This window comes from Pholcus phalangioides, unplaced genomic scaffold, assembly GCF_987345545.1.
Source record: "Pholcus phalangioides strain wild (caught in Gottingen) unplaced genomic scaffold, Ppha-v1.0 ptg000009l_1, whole genome shotgun sequence".
NCBI classification, from domain to species: Eukaryota; Metazoa; Arthropoda; class Arachnida; order Araneae; family Pholcidae; genus Pholcus; species Pholcus phalangioides.
In genome coordinates, this window is record NW_028301602.1 from 23,633,102 (window position 1) to 23,650,230 (window position 17,129).

The 17,129-nt window shown below is 35.9% G+C and overlaps 1 protein-coding gene across 1 annotated transcript in view; it reads right to left on the reverse strand.

Annotated features, from left to right (window-relative positions):
* LOC149082556 (glutamate receptor ionotropic, NMDA 2B-like) overlaps positions 1–17,129 on the reverse strand; it is a 226,025-nt gene that overhangs the window by 132,133 nt on the left and 76,763 nt on the right. The gene's annotated exons all lie outside the window — the stretch shown is intronic.

Below are 17,129 nucleotides of genomic sequence, written 5' to 3' on the forward strand. Positions count from 1 at the left end.
CGAGACGCAGACGCTTGGGTGCTATGTGTAATATACAGAAAAATTGACAAAAAAATTTCGTACTAAGTAAATTTACCAACGAGGCTTGGGTAATATGCATAATCACCGGTGAAAGCAATAAGCTTGGGGAAATTTATCAAACTAGCCAAAATGCTCGGTGTTTATGCATAATAACAGGATTCATCACATTTACGGTACCTTTTCCCCCCAGTCGTTCGTACTCTGTATTCCATAATCACCGCACTTATTTAAATAATAAATTGTATCAGGGATCTCTTCAATTGAATTTTGTTTTGCTTTTTTCGTAAATACAGGTTGTCCCGAAAGTCATAATTCGGCCTTTATCTCATCAACCGTTCATCATAGAGGTGCAGATTCTAATTTGATAAATGCTCCAAATGTGATCAGAAATAAATCTGTATCAGTTTCGAAATGGAAAATACAGTGTATCATAAAATTTAAAAACAATCCAAACTTTTATACGGTTTCCCTGTTCGTTAATCTTCAATTTGAAAGTTGTTGCCCCTGTCATCACAAAAAATCCCACGTTTCTAAGTGCAATATCCACCGAGATATTTGAATTTGAAAAACTGGGAAAAGTTGGGAAAAAGGAAACGATATCCGTTAGTCAATGCTGCAGTTTCTAAACATTTTTCATCTTTTTGATTCCAAATTTCATACTGAATATTCATTCATTCAAACCGAGCACAACCCCGGTCTATCGCCATAGGCAATTTACTACCGATTGAGTTGTGCCGGAAGTATGAGTGTGTGTCCCCCCCCTCCCCAAATACCCCGGGCCACGAAAGCGACTGTATGCATTCAACTGCCTGACACCCTTATTTAGTTAAATACTAATTCGTGACTTCCTCACTTCCTCCTTCTTCGCCTCGTCCTCATTGGAAGTCGGAGTCGGAGCCTGGATCGTCTGCCTCTTGATCTTCGTTTTCCTCATACTGAATATTGCAATTTGAAACTAGAAACATGGGATTTTTTGTTGGTCTCAAGAGAGGCAGACCAACATCTAATTGGAAGCTGAAGAGCGGGGCGCGTATAAAAATTTAGATTTTGTATTTTATTTCACACTTTCACACTGTATTTTCACTCTTGAAACTGGTACAGGGTAATTCTTGAACACCTTTAGAACATTTTTTTTAAATTAGAACCACACCCGTACTAAGAACAGTTGATGAGATGAAAGCCGAATTAGAAGTTGCAGGACACCCTGTACGTGCCAATGCAGAAACACCAAAGAGTTTTATTATGTGATCTACATCACTACTCAAATGATGTCGATAGTTTCTTGTTTCCGTGTGTTTTGTTTAAATCTGTCCTGCGTATAGAAGAATATAACTCGAGACACATAAAAATACAAGGGAAAATAAGTTCATGGGGAAAAGTTTCTCCACGCGATGTAATCGTTATGCACACATACACAACACACTCGACGAATTCAAGAAAAGACGCGACAGCGCATCGATCAACACCTTCCACGATGGATGATGCGAGGTGACTGCTTGTCAAGTAGAAGAAACCACCCCGCAGCGTTATAGATGAGACCAATGTCAAGTGATTGTGCATGGGCTTTCATAATAAATAATGGACGTCTAGTCTCTCGTGAAAGTTTGGATGATCTTCGTGAACCGAAGAACGAACGTGAGACGCTTACATTTACCCTATTAATGATGACTTTGTTCTATTTTTCGCGTACGTGAGGGGTAGGAGGAGTCTAAGAAATCTACCATGAACCGAAGAATAAATGTGCAATTTCAATATATATATATGTATATACGCTACATACTCAAAAGTCTGCTCACTTTAGTTTTTAGAAAAATACTGAACGAATCGCATGTATACCCCACTCAAAAAACCGTCAACGAATGAGACAAATACGAGGAAATACTAAAAAAATCTTTAGGAATTTTGGTATTTCTGCTATTTGTATTATTCGTTGAAGAATTTTTGAGTATTATTATGCAAAGTCATCTACTCTTCTCTATGTATAAACTATGTTGATATTCACTATTTCCAGTGAAAATTTAGTCTCGTGTGCATTTAGGTCACCGACAAGAAATTAAATAAGAAAAAAGTTTTTGATCAACCCTTGTATCAGACAAAACTGAAAATGGCTTGCATCTTTAGCTAAATATTGTACCAGTTTTTTGTAGAACTCGTGTGAATTTTCGGGAAAATAGCATGTACATTCAGGAAGATATATAATTGTATCAAAAACAAAATTCCAATTTTCATCACATGTTTTTTCCTCATAACATGCAGAGTTTTGAATCAATTTTTATGAAACTCACAGAGAGAAAGGAAAATGGTACTATGGCATGAGACATAACCTATAGAAACTTGAGATATGGGAAATAATTATTGAATGAGATATGAATATTTTTAGTAAATGATTATAAATTGCGCATGCGAAAGTAATATGACTTTTATTTTTCATAATTTGATTGTCAGATTATCTAGCGCAACTTATATGGAAATTCATACTGAATTTCGTGATAATTCAGAAAAATACACATGGTACTGGGAGGTAATTTTGAAACTTGCTGAAAGTAATTGAATAAGGGATTTTCCACAAATTGGTATACGATTATTTGCTGTTATTCCACTTTTATTTTCAGTTTGTTCATTTTGGCATCTTACACGTGTTTTATGCTAAAACACTTCCTTTACATAACTTCGGACACGTGTATTCCTTCATTCGCATAATTCCGTGGGCGTATTCTCGAAATAATCAAATAACATTAAATAATCGTATACCAATTTGTGGAAATTCCTTATTAATTAGTATTTTTAGCAACTTTCAAACTTACTGCATTGTGGTCACGTATGGCAATCATATTTTCTGTAAATTTCGTAAAAATTGTTTGGAAAGTCCTCATGTTATAAGCAAAAAAAAAAAAAAAAAAGAAAAACATGCGATGGAGATTGGAATTTTTACAGAAAACATTTATAATTTTCGTGAATATACATGATATTCTTACGAAAAGGCACAAAAAGTTGACTAAACATGGTGATAAAATTACAAATAATTGGCAACTTTTTATGATACAACGTTGATTAAAAACTTTTTCTTTTATTTAATTTGTTGTCTTTTCCCTAAATGCACTCATGACTTAGTTTTTACTGGAAATATCGAGTACCTCATATATGGTATATATGACCAAAATTTCAGAGTGATTCGTTATGTGTTTTTCTGCTAATGCGAGAAAATGGACACACTCTTAAGTGGACACAGACATTTGGCTATATAGTGTTCAGTCAAATACGTTTACAACGACATGTTATAACTGACATTGACACTTTGAAGACTTTGAAATATGAAGAATATAATCAGATGCAATCAAATATTTTAAACAAAATTTTTATTTTATTATTATTATTATGGTGACCATATTTACGAATATACTGCAAAAAAAGTGAAGATTTCGCATACGTCAGACTGTTATACCCAATGGCTACAGGTGAAATGGACGACTTCAGTGGCGTCAAAGCTTAGCGCGGAGGCTTTCTTCTGTAGAAGCTGTTGGTCAAAAACCCAGTTATGCGTATAACTATTACGGCAAATGTGATAAATGCTGTTATTATACCGGTTATTAGGAATACTTACCTATCATCTTGGTAAGTCTGATAAATTTTCCTAAATTCAACACTTTTACCTCCTCATCCTGTAGGGTTACCAACTGTTCTTCTATAGGGGGACATGTCCTCCTTTTTGATGTCAGTTCAAGTGTCCTACGTTTCGGAAAATTCGCCCTTTTGTTCCCCTTTTCAGGTTTTCGGAATATTTTTTTTTGCTCGGGAAATTTGTTTTTTTGTCCACTTTATACCAGATATATTCGGTATAAAGTATTTCTGGTATAAAGTATACCGATATACACGATAGCCGTTGAAATTCCCAGAATTTTTCCTGTTTCTGCTTCTTTTTAGCGGTTCTGTTTTAGAGTTGGGAAAAATTACTGTTTTTGGCGGTTTGATTAGTCGTAATAGTGGCGGCATCTATTGTGAAAATTATGATAAATGACGTCACCAAGGGTGCGTATGCAGGCATCCTCCTTTCTCAGTTTCAGAATATTCAGAATATTCAAATTGACCTACCAGAACCGAATTGACGTACAAAATAATTTTTACATGATAATTATTTATTATAATTATTATATTTATAATGTTATTTATTTTTATTAGCATTTTCTTTTTATTTTACTTTTCATTATCTGGAAGATAATGGGTTAAAAGTATTTTATTTTTTCAAGATTTGAAATAAATTTTTCATTACCAAACGCTAAGTTTAAAACAAATATATCAGACGAAAAATCTGCAATACATTTTCATGAAAGCTCCATTAAATGGAGGGAAAAGAGGTACTTTTACATAGATGGGAACAGAAAGGAGGATGAATTCTTCTCAAATCCGGGATTTAGTTTTGTCGGGATGTCTACTTTTGGACGATATACGGGAGAAGAAATCCCGATACAGCATTTTTTTTTTCTTTATCCCGTTGTGGTTTGCCCGAACCATCACCAATAGAGTTTTAAGTTACGGTATATTCTGAGAATTTCTTCTTCGTTGTCAAATTGATTCCTATTCTTTTTTCTACAGAAATGTTAGCGAGACTTTGAAAAGTCGATGTTCAAATAAAGGAATGGACACACATCAATAAGTTTCACCTCATTCCTGACTAGAAAGGATTTGTGTCAAATATTTCATCTCGGAGGATATTATACTAGGGGTTCTTAAGCAATTAAGCTCGTGACCCAAACTTGGGTAGCAGCGGCTCCCGAGATGAGGTGTACAAATCCATTTATAATCTGGTTATAAGTCCATTTGAAGCACCACTGATTTCAATGCGTCTTAACGATCTCTGAGAAATATTTGTGTAATATACACTCATTGCCATAAAAATTTGCGCACCCAGAAGAAGTCGCCAAAATGAAACGAAATTTTACACATGTAAGTACTACGTTGATATAAGTAAGTGATTAGAAAATCCTAGAAAAAGGATAATTTATTGCAGAAAAAAGTACAGATGAACAGAAGTTTTAGTACCCCCCTCTAGCGCGAATGCACAATGCGATACGAGCGGGCATTGAGGCATACAAGTTCCGTATGATGTCTTGAGGCATCTCGTTCCACAGTTGCTGTAAATGCGCCTCCAGTTCGACCAACCTCGTAGGGTGTCCAACTTGCCGTCCCAAATGATCCCAGATATGCTCGACAAATCTGGGGATAGAGCAGGCCAGGAAAGGGTGGTAATGTGGCGGAGGCAGTCTTGTGACATCCTTGCTGTGTGTGGCCTAGCATTGTCTTGTTGAAAAATGGCTCCTGGGAGCCCTGCCATGAGTGGCAACACATGTGGCTGAAGGATGTTATGGACGTACCGCTGGGCTGCCATTGTGCCATGGATCAATATTAGGGGTGACCGTGTATCGTAAGCAATGGCACCCCATACCATGACACCAGCTGTGGGAGCGGTGTATCGCTGTAAAGCGAAGGCAGGATTGAAGCGTTCACCACGGGGCCTCCACACACGAACACGATTGTCATCACTACTCAAGTTGAATCTCGATTCGTCGCTGAAGACGACCTGGTTCCATTCCGTTGCAGTCCAATCCCGTCGTGCTCGACACCACTTCAAACGGAGGCGTTGGTGGGTGGGTGTCATTGGCAGCACACGTAATGGGTGCCGCGATACCAGATGTCCTTCAGCCAGGCGCCTTGCGATGGTTCGGGAAGACACAGGGTCCCGTAGTGACCTGCTGCTGCCTGGTCTGGATAGCGGCCAATGAGGCAGTTGGCTCTACGCGTGCGTTTCGGATGATGTGACGGTCTTCTCGACGACTGGTCTGTCGAGGGCGTCCTGAACCTGGTCGCCGTGTAAATGACGTCTCTTCTGTCCACTGTTCCCAACACCTCCTCACAGTAAAATCAGAACGGCCTAGTTGACGAGCTACTCACCGAGCTGACCACCCAGCTTCCATCATCCCGATGATTCTTCCCCTATCGAACTCTGACAACTGCTCATATGGTCTTCGACGGCGGCGTAACGGCATGTCTACCTCAGCATTTCCTTTGCAAACGATTAAATACACTCCAGACAGACCAGACCAGACCAGAATTGAACTTTAAGCCGATTCCCTGCCCGCGAGGGCCAACTGCCGGCATAAAAACTGACCAAGAAGGCCTGTGAAGAAGAAAATGTGTACATGTTTGTAGATAGATATGTGTCTGCATGAATGTGTAGTGTATGTAAAAAGAACTGGTGAAATTGGTGAAAAGTCATGATCTGGCTATAAGCAGGCAAATGTCATCACAGTTCACAGAGGCAGGTCACACAATCTGCAGCTAGCACCATCTATTCGAAGTGGAATGGGGGAAAAACCATCACATGGGAGTCGGGACGCAAAAACCCCAGCTGTAACATCAAAAATGCAATACAGGTAATAAAGTTTTGTTTCAACTCAGTGCATCAGAAATTAATGGGGATTTCCTATTGACAAATTTTATGTAAGCAAAACAATCCAAAGTTCAAAAAGAGTCTTCTCACTCTTTTTTTTTACACCTTTTTCAAATGTACATCATATGCAGGTCAAGTTCAATAGGGAAATATATGTGTATATACAAAATTCAATAATGAGAAGATACAAATCGAATACATGCGAATAAATGTCAAAAGTGGATAGATACATAGTATGCAAGTAATGTGAGTATATACAATTGAATGAGAGAATTTGGGTATTAAAATCGTATGTATACAATGAGATTTGTAGAAAAAAAGCATCTTTACAAATTCTCCCATGTAAGGCGCCCAATTTGTTTGGGCCTCCTACATTTCCTTAAGCAGTCGGCATCATAGTCAACAATTTCCCTCAGATGTTCGAATTGGGAACTAAACATTCGCTCGAATTGATCATTGTTTAATTTCTTAATGTATGTGAATATGTCAGGTATGTCCAAGTCTTGTCTGATGTTTATTCCGCGAACAAACCAAGGGGCTCCAACAAATCTTCTGAGTATTTTGTTCTGCACAGTCTGTAGTTTTTTGATATTCGTTTTACAAGCATGCGCCCAAGCTGGCGAAGCATAGAGTAGAGTAGGCCTTATTATGGATTTAAAAAGAATAATTTTGTTCTTTAATGAAAGTTTTGCCTGTGGAAATGTGATGCGATTGAGCATACCCATAATTCTATTAGATTTGTTTATTACATGATCAATGTGTGAAGAGAGAGATAGATTTTTGTTGAGGATACAGCCCCAGTATTTTATTTGTCTAACAGGGCTTAAAGATTGTGTACCAATTTCAAGTCGTCTGTCCGGTATTTTACGACGTATAGTGAACTACACTCCAGCAAGATCTGCTTACCTGTTTTATACTCCAAGGAGAACGAAGTTCAACGCCCTCTAGTGGCATTACGTAATGCGCAATCACGCTGCATTTCTAATCATTTGCATATCTGCACGACATGTACCTTCAGGCCAACTTTCGTTTCGATCCCATTATTATTTCTTGGTGCGCAAATTTTTATGGGAATGAGTGTAATACGGTAAGATAGATATTTCATATTTTTATTGTAGGTATAATGCAGATTATTTAGATAATTTCTAACGAATCGGTACATGTCGGAACGTGTTAGATAAGTGTATGCATATGCATAGCTCTAACGAAAAATATTGTCAGAAATATGCTTGTTTAGCCCTATCTTGTTTTTTAACACGATTAGATATCACTCTTTACAAAAAGTTTTCACCGCTCCAGAATGAAGAACGATGAGTCTGTTGTCCTTCCTAGACATATTAAGTTATAGTATCTAAGCCCTACGGAAGAAATGATCAAATTTTACCCAAGGATATTAAGCAGACACCAACGAATAAGGCAAATACACAAAATACAAAAATCCTAATGCATTTCGACAGAATTTGGGTTGAATACCAAATGATTTGGTATTTAACCCAAATGGGAAACTCGACCAGTCTGACTAGTGGTTAAATATTTTTTCCTCCGAAGGCAATACCCATTAGTGTCGAAATGCATTAGGATTCTTGTATTTGCCTTATTCGTTGGTGACTTCGTAATCTTAAGCACTAGTGTAACAGCTGCAGAACATCGTTAATTTAGCATTCGTTTATAAAGGTGTATTTAATAAATTATGAAACTTGAATCAATAAGCTTTCTGTCTGAATATTATGCCGAGGTGAACAGGACAGGGAAAAGGCGTCGTTTCTCTTCACCAAGAATCGGATCCAGGTCCTCTTGCATGTCGGGCAAGCGCACTGACCATTATACCATAGAGAGGCGATGTTTTTTTCCTTAAAACATGCACAGTAACTACTCAGCTAATGTGCGTGCTTCAACAAAAAAAGGATCGTCTCTCCCTATGGCATAATGCGCTTGTGCACATAGTAATGTTTATGTGTATCAACAATTATATAAAAAGGGAAATTTATATTATGTAAATAGCGTATATTATATAAATATATTATGCAAATATGTGTGGGTAATTCAAATGTGATCGTTGCCACCCAGCACTGTGAACGGGGGCTGTGTTTGATTGTTGTATGATAGTAATTTTGTAACCTTGAATATTTGTATGCGCTCATGGTGATATTTGTACCCAATACTACCTTCATAGTAATGTTTATGCGCGTTCCCAATAGTATAAAAAAGGGAAATTTTTGTAAAGTAAATAATGTATGCATGTAATTCAAATGTGAATGCCCAGCACTGTCGACGGAGGCTCTGTTTCTTCGTTTCCCGTCACAGTCGAGGCGCTGTATATATGTAATTTGTATGTATTTAGACCATTCTCAAATCTGTCCCACTTCAACATGCCAGCTTCTTTTTCGTCTTTTTTGCCCACAAGTCTTTTCAACGCTTCTTTTGAAATCCCATGGTCTCCAGCCATTATGTGCCATTGGGAGCACGTGCAATTTTTCTCCCTAGTCATTGGATTCAGTCACCCATTTTTGTCAAATGGCTTGCATGTTGCATTGAGTTGATGGCTGTCTTGATGGGGAGAACGACGCGAGTTATTCGAAACTTGCGAGCACGGGGCAGGGGGAGCCACCACTATAAATCTTTGCTAACTTTTCCGACACAACTCTGCCTCTTTTGAGGTAATGGAAGTAAGGTCCGGGGTTGTAAGCGGTTCTATCTATCTATCTATAATGCGCTTGCCCGGTATGCATGCTGTCGTGTGGTTCGATTCCCGGTAGAGAGAACTGACAGTTTTTTTTTCCCCGTTCACCTCGGCATAATATCCAGAATGCTTATTAATTCATTTGTTGAATTTAGCCGAGCAAAAAACTCAACATCCAAATGATGAAAATGTTTTGAAATCAATAAAATATAAACACCATTTGTTCGTGTGATGGAAACTTTTATGAATGCAAGCTATCAAATAATCATTAAGAAACTTGGCAAGACAGAAAACTAATTTTTAGACTCAATTGTTTTGACAATACTTTTCGTTCGAAAAAAAAAACCTTAGATATCGGGAAACTCCTAGAAGTAAGTATTGTGGAACTACTTCTCCCATGAAAGAAAAAGTTGTTACTTTCACTCTATTTAGGAAACATTGGCAAAGTTCCTAAAAGCTGTTGATCCCTATACAAAGATTTTTTTTTATTTTTTTATTTACTTTTTGTCATATTTTCCTATTACACGGTCTCAACAGCGTGCTGCAGCTACAGACACGCTACTCTTTCAGGAATCGGAGAGTTTGTGAATCCTTTTTATCATCTCTTCAAACTTTATCTTTTTTTTGACTTTCTAAAATTTGTTTTAAGTGAAACACCAAGGGTAAAAATTTTTTTGCATTATTTATATTTATTTCACACTAGAAATCAAGTTTATGCTCTGGACATTGGAATAGATAGCTCACATATTTAATCATATCTTATATTATAATATATATCATCATATTTCGCATATCGTCGCGCATAATGCATACCTGCCGTGGACATACGATATTAACGCTCTACTATAATTCATTTATCTGGTATACCAATAGACACTCCAAGAATATCTCTGGAACTGAAAAAGTATTTGTAATTTATTTATTTTTTGTATTATCGGTTATGAAACTTGAATTACAAGTTTCATAACCGATCAGCAACGACGTTTTCTTAAAAATTCGAGCCCAAATAGTAAATTTAAAACAGATATTGTCTCTATATTTGTATACCTGAATGTAGAAGTTAGCTTTTGAAACGAAGAAAATAAAACCGAATGCAAGGTGTCCAATAAATTCGTAAATAATTTGAAGTTCATAAAAAAATTGAAGAAATTGGTATATTTGGACACGTGGTTCAAAAAATTTATTGTCACCAGATTTTTTTTTAGAACAGAAAAAAGCATTAGTTTAATTTTTGTCGATAGAGGACTTGAATCTTTCTTCAATTTCTCCTGCGTCCGAAACGTTCGTAAGGTTTCAGCTGTCGATTCGTGGCCAGGAGTGAAACAACTTCACCAATAGTGCTTCATCCACCAATTTTAACATCGGAATGTAAGCGACAGCAACAGGAAAATCCAAGATTGAGCTCTTAATCGAACACTACATTTTATAGGACTCTGATTTGCATATTTCCCGTGATTTGCTTTCGTGGTGCACTCTCTATCGACAAAAACGGTAAGTAAATTTTTCTTGCACCCATTCCCGTGAAAATAACTTTTCGCAAACTACATTCAAATATACCGATTCGTAAAATTTTTATGAATTTTTAAATTATGGGTTATTTAAAAATTATGGGACAACCTGTGTATTGCGATTTATCTACCAAAATTACCATACCGTAGATTGATAAAGAGTATGGAAGAAAGCTTTCAAAATAACTATTCTCCGTCAAGATTTCGTAAAATAAACTTAAATAATCATAATAGTACCACAATTTTCGAGAAAATTGCTTTAACAACTTGTTTTAACGGGAAAAACGTACCAAAATACGAAACCAAAGTTTCTTTAACTTTATTAACTGTAGTATATAATATTTTGCGCTAAACAAAATAGTAATGGTTTGTGGAGTTCTGCGTGTGTTAGGTTATATTACGCGTGTAGGTTATCATTTGATTAGAATAATAGAATTTGCAATAAAACATAGAAATAAATATCAAATGATCCATAGAATCTTAAATTGGCTCACTGCCAGATATATTTAACGATTTTTACTAGAGAAAAATAACATCTATTTTTTCCCCCCTTTCAACCATGAAAGAGAGAAATAAGAAGGAAAAAAAAACATCGGAAGTTTTCCTTGCAAATCTCTTGGATGTTCTTTGTAATGGGCTTCGGAATCCTCGATGCATCTGGTAAATTACGATAGTTCGAATCATTTTTCTTGCCAGATTTATTCCTTCCTGGTATTTGTAAAGGGGGAAAAAATAAATTCGAATCCCCCCCCCCCCCGTACGCGCAAGTAGAGCTTTCGTCATTTAAGAGAACGTACTTGTATATGGCGTGCAGCCAAAAGCAGCTAAATCACTGTATATACGGAAGGAATGGATTTCTTTCTCATCAAACTAAATCTCTTCTTATGAAGCGGAAGATACAAAATTTGCGTTTTTTGTTGGAATTCATTCTGATAGCGATAACAGATAGATGGTTTTCAAACCGCCATTTAAGTTTCAAAAAAAAATATATTTTTATGATGGTATAGACCAGGAATCTTTAATGCAAGGCGGGCGGGACGCATGTAGTCCTCTGAGGTTTTAGCGGTGTTCAGTCGTTCATTTCTGGAAAATAGCTAAAGACATTAAAATTATTTGAAAAAAAAAAATTAGATCATATGCCGGCAGTGGTTACTGCGTTATTAAAAGTTGTGAGATGTTTTATATAGAATCACCAGCAACGCTGTGCATTTGATACATCACCAATGCTGTCTCAAAAAGTTTGGAGACTCCCAAGGGCCAAATACCTTTATGGCCCTGGTTTCATATACACAATGCAGGGCGGCTTGCAACTCTTAATGTGCCCTTTATCTCATCACTCGTTCGTCGTAGAAGAATGATGCCAACTTCAAAAATACTCGAAATGTGTTCAAAAATCGCTCTGCATCAGTGATTTTTGATAAAAGCACAGTGTCTATCAGAATACACAATCAAAATTTTTTTGTGGACATCCTGTCTTAGAAAACCCAATTTAAAAAGTTGCTGCCCTGTCTAAGTTGGGAAAGAAAAGCATAAAGTAGCGGGCAACGCTTGTTTCCCTTATTTGTACTTTTCTTTCCGAACTTTCATCCAGTTTTTGAATTAAAGTGACCCAGCGAATATTTCACTTCGAAACATCGAATTGCTTTTGTTGGCCTCAGGAGAGACAGGGCAAAAACTTTTAAATTAGAAGTTAAAGACAGGACCAGAGACCGTATAAAATTTTCGGTTTTTTATTTTGTGACACTCTGTATATTCACTCTCAAAACTGATACAGGGCGATTGCTGAACATGTTTTGAGCATTTTGCAAATCGAAATGATTCCTTTACGACGAACGATAGATGAAATAAAAGATGAAGACTCACAGGACACCCTGTATATCAATACGTTCTGCCGCTACCAGGGTGCACTATGCTTGCGTAGTTGAAAATAATTTAAAATGATCATATCTCGTACATCAATTGTTTCCTTTCTAATTCCAGTTCAATGTCTCATGCATGTTGTCAAATTTTCTTTAGGTTTCATAAAAATTGGTAGAAAACTCCGCATATCATAAGCAAAAAACATGCAATGAAAATGAGAATATTTTGTCAGTACCCTAAGAACACTCGTAACCAAATCCCCACTGGGAAGTGTGAGTTCAAGTATCATATTTTTTCATGCCCGGAATTTCAAAAGTTCATCAAGTGTTTTTCTGGAAATTCACAAAAAAAATGTCTTAATTCCAAGAAAACACTTATGACTGTAAAGTCGGCATCAAAAAAAGTATATACGTAGAAGAAACACACAAAAACCAGAAAAAACACGAATTAGGAATATTTATTTCATTCTGTGACCCCAAGGGACTAGGGTGTCCTACCAGTAGGTCTAAAAAATAATCTATGTTAGTCCAATGATAACTGTTAGAAAATTCACTGATTAAATAACATAACGTAAATTTAACATAAAACATAAATTTAACATAAAACATAAATTTAACATAAAACATAAATTTAACATAAAACATAAATTTAACATAAAACATAAATTTAACATAAAACATAAATTTAACATGAAACATAAATTTGTGCCTGCATATTTATTGGCTTGCTGCGTTCAACCATTTAAACATTTTTTTAAAAAATTCATTTGCTTAATGAAATAACTTCCACTAAGAATATTTTTCTCGGATTCATTACAGTTGAATCACGTTAGTTTATTTTTAGTGGGTTGATTGAAGCCAGATCTAGACAGATTGTTTCAATTTTTTGTACATTTCTAGAATTTTTTGTTACCTTTTTGTTTTCATTCGCATTAGGTGTAGCTTTTAGAACCGTTGACGTTATTATCACCAACAAAACCGCAACAAAAAAACATTGGAAGCAAATACAGTCGAATCCCATTTTAACGAATACCGTTATAGCGAAAATCTCGTTTTAACGAAGACTTTTCTAATCCCTTTAGATAAGTTTACATAGGAACAATGCAAATTATAACGAAGTGATTTTTCCGGTCTCTTGGAGTCACCTGTGCAAAATGGAAATTCTTGATGCAACCCAGAACCACATAATATACTGATGATAGTCTCTTGGAGTTCGTTATAATGGGATTCAACTGTATAAAAAATTCCTAATATGCAACGAGTGAAGTTATTATTGTTCATTTTAATGCTAATATCAAAGAGCATTATGAGTCACTAACTAGGTATTTCTTGAATTTAATCGATTTCTCTTAGCTTATAAACTAAAAAAGTTATAAAAGTACCAGACGAGCATAACCGTGAGTCTAAAACGACACCATCAATGAGATATCATACACTTAAAACAGTAAAATAAAAAACTAATATTTAAAATTTGCCACGCCAATATAGTACGTTTTTGTTTTGAGCTGATGCCCTCTGCTGAGAAAACGTATCAGGGTCATTACTACCCAGAGCAGCTCCGAGACCACACCCACTGAGCCAAGACGTCATGATCAACTTCGAAGGGATGACACAGCTCTCTACAGCACTGCTCAGGACCCCGTTACCTTTCTATTAAGATGACACAGATGTCAATGTTACACTTCACTCATACTTATAAAAACTGATGGCAGATGGAAGCACTACCAGATAACAAGCATTACACAGAATCAAACTTCATGTTAGGTTCACAACACGCACACGATTCCATCTTGCAATTTTTTTTCTTTTAGTTTTTACCATAGTATTTTTTACGGCAAGGTTATCTGCATTATATATTTCCCTTGCCCTCATTTAACTATTTCTATAATTAAACGTAATTCATATACTTGAGATAAACGGTAAAAATATTTCCTCGTATTCAATTAGACGGCGGAAAACGTGGCCGACCTTTAGGGAGTCATTAACAACCTCTGGAAACTAGACTGGTTTTAGCGCCAAGTTATCAAGGGAAAAGTCATATGCACGCCTTTCCGTAAAAATTAGTTTTAATAAACGTAAACGTGATGGGAATTTCTTAAACATGATTATGCAAATTGGTTTGAGGAAACGCAACTTAAGAAGGGAATGCGATACCATCGGATTAAACCCATGATCTTGCATATCCAAGTTATTAAAATGTAGATCAAGTATCCTTGAATACCATTTTAAGTTTGTGGCATTATTCCCACGAATGTGATGTAGTAACAATAATTTAATTGGATTATTTGTAACGAACTTCAAACTTATCGGTAGAAAATTTTGTATCGTGCTGACATAAGATGGGTATATATCAATACATGATGCACTTTTTGAATAAATATTTATAAAAATCAATCACACAACATATACACATTTTTAGCATTTGTACTGGATACTTCGAAAATTCATATCAGTGAAGATCGAAGAAGAGTTACGAAGGGACGGGAATCAGATAATTTAAATATAATAATTTGAATACAGTTGACCCCTTCCCACTTTAATATGCATTTCACTTTTACGGCTAAATAACAAGTTTTATTTTAAAAGACTCAATTAAAAAACCCTTTTCCACTGTTACCCATCTTTTACTGCTGAATTTCTTTTGTGTTCGCAAAAGAGGAGTTCTATTGCATATAACATTGGATTGTATTAAATTCAAACTTCATAGAAAATGTAACATTGAAATATTATTTAGCATTCGTATTTTCTTTTATTTTTTCTTTTCTTTCATCAGTTTTGAATTTTTATACGCACTAAAACCCCTTTTTTACGGACACCAGTAAGGACAATAAATTCCGTCCGTAAAAAAAAGTGGGGGGTGACCATTAATCAGGTGATTTAAAACGCATACTTTTACTATACAAGGCAAATTATTATTTGGCCGTAAAATAAGGGTGATCGCATATGAGGAGTGACCGTTAAGTTCGCACTTACAAAAAATGGGTAAGACCATTTTTAATATAATTTTGTAGTCGTTTCTTTCATTAATTTTCCACTTTTATCAGTTCTGAAGACCCCATGCGTTTCATTATGAACGTTTGCTGTAAATATTCACCTTCAGTTTTGTGCTCAATTTTTTTAATGTGTCGATGATGAGTACTTAATTAATAGATACTAAAAAAACACATAAATAAAAAACATTTTTTTCAATGTCTATAAACTTATTGACGTGCAACAGCCCATGATATCGCCGGGACACCGGCTGTACCAAAATCCCAGGAAAACATTTTTATAAGCAAAAAGGATTGGCAGTGAAACGAAATTTAAATCGTACTATAAAGTATCTTATAACTGGTGCATAATTTAATTTTACTGTATAATTTACTGAAATTTATAATATCTCCAATGGTGGAGTTGTGATTGTTTCGCATTGTACTGGTGCTGCCAATTTGCCTTTCGTTTTCTGAAGTGAAGATATAAATGCTTACATTTTCATGTTATGTAAGCACGCGTAAAGGTCTGTCTGCTCTTTGCGGAGAGACTTGTCTCATATGTCAGACGTCTATCATACTATTGCATAAGAGAAGATGAATACTTCGAGCGTGTTTATTCACGTTTAATATGATAACACAACGTGGTTGCTCAACAACTTCTCGCGACCCATTGCCCAAGGAACAATCAGCAGCGAGAAAAACAGCATTCAATTAGGAATGTAAAGATCCTTTAGGACATCTAAAAAATTTACTTAGTGTTGGAAATTACTCACACCGAGACAGAGAAGAATGGAATAGGATGGAATACCTTCTGTAAATTACTGTACAGCATTCAAACACTAGATTGACGCTAGACTTGGGCTTTAAAATAATTATCGGAGAAAATTAGATTGTGCGCAGCTGTTTGAAATTCTGGGCTACTTGATAGAACAAGTACATTTAGCCCCTAGGAAGCAACTAACGACATCCATCACTACTGCTTGAAGTGAAGAATAAGATTGTGTAGAGCAAAATCTCCCCAGGAAAGAGAATTTTCATCAGGGGAGAGAAACTTTAATGAATCTCTCTTTCAAGAAAAATTTATCTCTTTCTAAAAAAAAATTCCAGGTTTCTGGAAACTCCGGAAAATTTAGAGACAATTATCGAAAAATTAGAGTCTTTAGCATTTGTTTAAAATAATAATGGCATGTAGCTAGCTTTTTTTTTCTGATGTTTCCGATTGAAATTTGATTTGTTAATTAAAGTAAAAAACAAAATAAACACATTGCACAGAAAAATCACCCTGCCCGTAGTTATCGAGGGCATTTACGGCAATTTCACTCCTGTCGAGGTGAATTATGAAAATATTATGTTTATAAACAATATGCTCAAAAAAAATGGTCCGCACACCAACCACCAACGTGCTCCCAGCTGACTCGAAAAAGTTTTCCAATAGCGTTGCTCTTCCATTCCAGTCTTCAAGTTTCCTGCTCTCATCCATCTTAAACAAATTTGACTTCCATGCAATATTCCAGCGAGCAAATAAACTCGCCTTCTCGAACCTCTAAGATTCCAAAGAATCTGGTATCTACTTACTATGGCTATATGGACCAAAATGGAGAAATCTAAATATTCGTGTTACCGAATACCGAAAGCATGTCTAAA